The sequence below is a fragment of the Otolemur garnettii genome, unplaced genomic scaffold (assembly GCF_000181295.1).
Source record: "Otolemur garnettii isolate 467f Iridium unplaced genomic scaffold, OtoGar3 scaffold00148, whole genome shotgun sequence".
Taxonomy (NCBI): Eukaryota; Metazoa; Chordata; class Mammalia; order Primates; family Galagidae; genus Otolemur; species Otolemur garnettii.
Window position 1 is genome coordinate 2,718,643 of NW_003852543.1, and position 7,163 is coordinate 2,725,805.

Consider the following 7,163-nt stretch of genomic DNA (forward strand, 5'->3'; position numbering starts at 1 on the left):
CAAACATATGGATTACATTAAAAGACAACAGAAAGGGAAAATAAAAAGGTTTCTTCTCACTTGAGGTGGGTCTGAGAAGACAACTATGGTTAGAAAGAAAAGACAGTGCTCTTCCCTTGACTGCCCTAGCTCCTGCGCTGGCTGGGCACTGCCTCATTTATCTGTTCTTAATCCATTTATTGAATGCTTCCCTATGCCTGAGGCATCATGCTCTTAGAACTTAAAAAAAAGTACTGAATTTTATCCAAATCTATGCACCATACCGCATATACTTCTCAAAATAGTTATGTAAACAATGTCCTCAAAAATATTAAGTCCTGGAGGACAGGAGGTTTTATATGACAGTTTGACATGTTAATTACCTGATGGCCTGGGGGGATGTTTCAAATGGCACATTTCTGTTGTACTGGGCATCCGACACATAAGCAGCTGCCAGGAGAAGGTCCTGGTCCCCATCGGGAGAAAGTGAGGGAGAGCGACAGTCAGAGTGGGAAAGGACACTTCACTTTTTCCTTTTAAGTATGTGTCAGTGTAAAAGGAAACTTCCCTTCGCCTCCCCCCACCCCCTTCCTCTGAAGTGACCACCATTAACAGTGTGGTATGTCCACCTGAGATGTCTCCCGGGACACTGAGAAACTCTGCAGTGGGGCTGAGCCACAGATACGCTCCACGTTCTGGAATTCAAATACAGACCCTCAGAGGAGGAAAAGAAAATGAGCACTGAAGAGAGCATGTATTTGAACTTGAATGGTATGTCTATACATACATCTCTATGGTTATGTACACACATGTACATAAATATTACACACGCACAGTCATCTGCCACATAATAATGTTTCAGTCGATGACAGACCACGTATGTGACTGGGACCCCCTGATATTATAACGGAGCTGAAAGATTCCTCTCACTCAGAGCAGTAGTGCTTTTCAACATTTTTAAATCTCACAGCACACTTGAACCTATAGTTAAACTTCAGCACCACATTTAAATTCTGTTGATAAAGAAAAGAGTCCAAAAAAAGATTTTACTTACTGTACTTTGGATTTCTTTCAAAAATAATTTAATTAATGATCTTTAAAAATGTTCACAGCACACCTAAGATCCGCTCATGGTACACTGGTGTGCCGGAGCACACCTATTGAAAATCATTGACCTAGTGATGTCATAGCTGCCCTAACATCACAGAACCTTCTGCGCTGCCAGTTGTATAAAACTCTAGCACGTACAACTGTGCACAGTCCATAAGACTTGATAACAAATGACTATGTTACTGGTTTATATGTTTTATTATACTATACTTTTATTATTTTAGCAATACTTTTACTTATTAAAAAAGAAAAGAAGTTAAGTGAGAAACAGGCTCAGGCAGGTCCTTCAGAAGAAGGCATTATGACAGCTCCGTGCCTGTCATTGCCCTGAAGGCCTCCCAGAGGGACAGGATGTGGAGATAGAAGACAGTGATACTTAGGATCCTGACTCCCGCCTAGTTAGGCTAATGTCTGTACTTGTGTCTTAGTTTTTAACAATAAGTTGAGAAAGCAAAAACAAATTAAGTTTAAAAATAGAAAAAACCTTATAGAATAAGGACATAAAGTATTTTGTACAGATGGACAATGTGTGTTTTAAGCTGTTACTAAAAAGAAGTCAAAAAGTGTAAAAGGCTCAAAATTATATAAAGTAAAAAGTTACAGTAAGCTGAGCTTAATTTATTATTGAAGAAGGAAACAAACAAAAAAAACTAAGTGTAGCTGTGTTTCTAAAATCTACAGGAGTGTATGGTTATGTCCTAGGCCTTCACATCCACTCACCCCTCACTGACTCACCCAGAGCAGCCACCAGTCCTATGAGCTCCATTCATGCTAAGTACCTTACAGGAGTATCATTGTTAATCTTTTATACCTTATTTTATCCTGAACATTTTCCATGTTTGATGCACAAATCCTTACTATTGTGCTGCAAGTGCTTCCAGTATTCAGTATGGTCACATATTGTACTCGTTTGCAGCCTGGGAGCAACAGGTTGTACCATACAGCTGACGTGTGCAGAGGCTATCCCCTCTAGGTCTGTGTAAGTCCCCTCTGTGATGATCATACAATGACACAATTGCCCGATAATGAATTTCTCAGAATATAACACAATGCAGGACTGACTAAATACACATATACACAAATACATAACACAAAATCATATGCTGTATATATAACACAAAATTTCGTTTATACTTAGAAGTTTTGACAAGATGAGGAGCAACTGGAACTCTCATATATGATTGGTAGAAATGGAAAATGACACCTTTACGTTGGAAAACAGTTTGGCAGGTTCTTAGAAAGTTAAAAAGTATGACACCCATTCCACTAGTAAGGAAAGACAGCATATACTCATCCTTACAAAGACAGTACATCTACCCCAAGAGTATGGCTCATGTTAGACACCCCATTCCAAAGTTGCACTTGTACACAAATACTCATCATAGCATAACAGGCAAAAAGTAGAACCCACCCGATGTCCACCAGACCCGTGAGTGGATAAACAAAATGCATTATATCTATACAGTGGAATACTACTCAGCAACGAAAAAGAAGTGAATGTACAATGGATGCAACAAAATGGACGAATCTCAGAATAATTGTGCGACGTGAAAGCAACCCCTCCCCCCAAAAGAGTGTGCACTACATGATTCCATCTATATAAAACCCTAGAAACTGCAGCTGGCCTACAGAAGCCAGATCAGTGATTGTGTGGGGATGGGCGAGAAGGGGACAGAGAGAGGGATAGATTACAAATAGGTATGAGGAAACTTTTAGGCATGACACACATGTTCATTATCCCAATGGCGGTGTCACATACCCAAACTCATCAAGCTGTATACTTTAAATAAATGCAGTTTAATGTATATTTATTATATACATATATACATATAGTTCAATAAAACTGTTTAAAAATGCCTCAAACGAAAGAGAAATGCTTAGACTAATAATTGATGTGGAGGCCAGGCACAGTCGCTCACACCTGTAATCCTAGCACTCTGGGAGGCCAAGGTGGGTGGATTGCTTGAGCTCACAACTTCGAGACCAGCCTGAGGAAAAGTGAGACCCCCATCTCTATTAAAAATAGAAAAACTGAGGCAAGAGGATCACTTGAGCCTGAGTTGGAGGTTCTGTGAGGTGGAGAGCCACAGCTCTCTACCCAGGGTGACAGCCTGAGAGCCTGTCTCTAAAAAATAAATAATAAATAATTGATGTGAAACAAAATCTCAAAGATGAATTAACTGCTATAAGAACCAATCCCCCAATTACCATAATATCCTCAGGGTGGTTATGATAATTCCTTTCTTTCTTTTTTCTTTTTTTTTGAGACAGAGTCTTACTGTCTCATTTTGTCACCTTCAGTAGAGTGTCATGGCATCATAGCTCACAGCAACCTCAAACTCTTGGACTCAGGTGATCCTCTTGCCTTAGCCTCCCCAGTAGCTGGGCCTACAGGTACCATCCACACCACCAGACTAATTTTAGAGACAAGGTCTCACTCCAGCTCAGGCTGGTCCCTACTCCTGAGCTCAGGCAATCCACTCACCTCTGCCTCCCAGAATGCTAGGATTACAGGTGTGAGCCACTGTGGTTAGCCTTTAGGTTATGGTAATTCTTAAAGGCAGGTCATTAAAACCTAAGAAGCAGGTTGAATGAGCTAATGTTTTTAACAATTACCGTGCATTTTTCTGCAACATATAGAATTTACAAAATCTTTTAGTAGAAAAACTATTAATATCAACTATTTTTTCATTGAACATCTTTGACACTGAGAAACAGTGTAGCTTCCCAGGATATGCTTAGAAATTCATTTTAAGTGCAGAAAATGCTTCACATCAACAAGAGTTGTGGGGTTTTTAGACAAACATCCATCAACTTTAAGAAGGTTCCATTAAGCCTCAAAATGATGATACTATGACAGCAAAGAAATCCGATATTAAGGCTTTTACTTTCAAGTATTTAAAGCAAATCTTTTAAGGCCATTGGGGTTCCAATTCAAAAAGATGATGCTACTAACATTTTTACAGTCCCAACGAAGCAGTTTGTCCAGAAAAATAAGGAGTTTGACCCTCATGGATTTTAAGTGCATCCCTCCTACATCCTCTAGGTCAGGGGTCCTCAAACTTTTTAAACAGGGTACCAGTTCACTATCCCTCAGACCAATGGAGGGCCAGACTGCAGGCCCAGGATGAGTTGCCTGCTAAGTAGGACAGGCAGCGGCGGCAAAAACACCCGGCAGGCCAGATAAATGTCCTAAGCGGGCCTCAAGTGGCCCAGGGGCCGTAGTTTGAGGACACCTGCTCTAGGTGAAAAGTGGAAAAAACACTAGCAATCCCTTAGCCAGCCAGGTCCCCGGGATTATGTCCCTGAGACATCCCTCACTCAGACTGCGGACACTGAATGATATAAGCACCTTCTCTAATTCCCTCCTTGCCCCCTGAACTTATCCCTGGTATGTTATTGATAAAATCTGTTGACATTTTCATAATAGCTAGTTCACCTTTAGTAAGGTTTCAAAGCTTGCCCACTCTCAACAGATATTGCATTTCTGACACCTGTGTCATTTTAAAATCTCATCTGCTCCATCTTCTGGTCTTACTCGTCATCCCTCTCTTCCTTCCATTTGAATGCAACTTCTAAGTCTCCCACCATTTCATTTGGGAAGCAGTACTCTTAGCTTTAATGGGCACACTTATTTGTATTAAGGCCCTTTGTATCCTTCCATAAAATAAAATGTTTTCATTCAACCCAAGAATTTGACTTATATTAGATACCCCTTTCCAAAACCGCACATACTTTTCAAGTTTATATGAGAACTACTGCCCATACCTCCTATGAAAATGGGAAGACCAAATAGCAGGTGTTCTCCCAGATGCTGCAAACCTCGAAACAGCAGCCTCCTCTATGGGACACACTGGTGACAATGGAGATCCTGGTTCTCAACACTCATAGCATATGACAATCATCTCAGGAGCTCAAAGACTCATCTCAAAAACTCCACCAGGCTCAGGTCACACCCAGAACAAATGCATCAGAATCTCTGGCAGATGGGACCCAGGACTAATCTTTTAAAGTTTACCTGTGATTCTAACGTGCAGTCAAGACTGAAAACTACCAGTTTAAATATAGCCATTTTCCTACTGCTTCTCATATGCTTTCTATTTTCACTGCACTAAGACAATAATGGACTTCTCTTGACTTTCTCCTCTTCTCATAGCTGTACATCCCTTTTCCTCTCCCCAACTTAAAAGTGTATTTAAGATTTTTGTGTTTTCCCTCTTCTTCTCCAGCCCCAACTTTGTGAGCCTTCATTCTGGAGAAGATGAATCCCTTTGAATACTCGAGGGACAAAAGAGTGTAAGAGGGAGGGAAAGATTGATTCTAGAAGCTCTCAGTGGACAGCAAGAAAGTTCTTTCTCTAAGCACCCACCGCACACACGCCTTCTTCAGCCTTAACTGCAACAGGAATAAACCACTGTACACCCCAGATTCCTTTAATTCAGTCCACAAGAACATAGGCAAAACTCAAAGTTGTTGACAGAAGTGCGTTGAAAATATAGCCAATATGTCTTGTTTTTATATCAAATAGATAAATAACATAATCAACCATAACTTAGGGTGAAGAGAAGTTCCTACAAATTTCAAGTTAAATTCTTCCCCATCTCCATTTTTCTTTCCAATTCTGATGTTCCTTCCATCACTGCAAACACTACACAACAGTTCCCTCCTTACCAAGGGGGCTGCTTTCCAAGACCCCCAGTAGAGACATGAACTGGAAGATAGTAACAAACCCTGTAATATGGATTTTCGATCTGATAACCCGAACAGCTACTAAGTAACTAACAAAGTGGGAGGTGAAGGGGTTGTGTCTACAACATAGGTATGAGGGACGTCTCAGGACAGAGAAGGATATGTGGAGATTTCATCACACTGCTCTCAATGGTGCTTAATTTAAAAATGTATGAATTGTTTATTTCTAGAATTTTTCATGGAATATGCTTGACCTACGGTTGGCCTCAGGTAACTGAAACCATGGAAGACAAAACCGCAGCTAAAGGAGACCACTACACCCTCTGTCTGTCTCCCTCTGCCTCTGTCTTCCCATAGGTTCCTTCTGCACACGGGTGGAATAGAGTACATCATTGCTTTCCCCAGGGACCACCATGCAAAAGCAGCAAGTGACTTCTCTTTGCCTAGACAATCAAGTGCAAACTCCCTGGCTGAGCATCTAGTGGCTCCACTCTCTGTCTTCATCTCCCCCACCTTTCCTACAGGAACATTCTTCTCTGGCCAAAACTGGTGGACTCATCAGCTGCTGTCCTACTGCAGGCCCCACCTCCATGCCTGATTCCATGATCCCCACCTAAAACCAGGGGTATCCTTCCCAGTTTCCTTCATTAGAGGCCATCTTCGATTTCACTTTCTCCATGAAGACTGGCAATCCTAGAAGTTTCTATTTCTACATGGAAAGACTGCCTGGAGAAGCTGGGGCATATACTGTGGGTATTCCATGCAAACAAACAGTTGCTAAGGACAAGATGGGCACAGCAATTGAAGTGGCAATAAGGTGTTACTATAAATACCTCGTGTCTTTCTATGTAGAAAGTTGCCATCAACAACCAACAGTCCAAGTGCAGTATAAAGATGTGTTTGGTTTGGCCCAGCAAATGCTTTCTGGATGCTGGCTACTCATTCAAATATTTTAAAAACTGGAACTTACACAAAAATGTGAACCTCTGGCTTCTCTTTAAAAGATCATAACATCTGGCAATGCTGGGCTGTATTTTAGTAAATTTTTGCTACACACCCTGATTCTTAGTCACCTGAATAAACACTTATTATATTCTCAAATTCTCTGGGTCAGCCAGGCACTCCGGGCATGGGCAAACTTAGCTGATCCCTATGATCATCGTGGAGTGGGTGGTCTCCAATAGCCTCACTCACGTGTCTTAGCCACCCACATCCTGGAACAGGCCAGCCAGGGCTCTTTCACAGGGTGCAGGTCAGAAGGTTCCTGAGAACATCAGGAGAGCACACACCAGCACTCAGTGCTTTCACACCTCTGCTTGGGTCACTTCCTCTCATATCCCATGGCCACGCCCAGATTCAAGGGCTGGAGAAACAGATCCCATCTC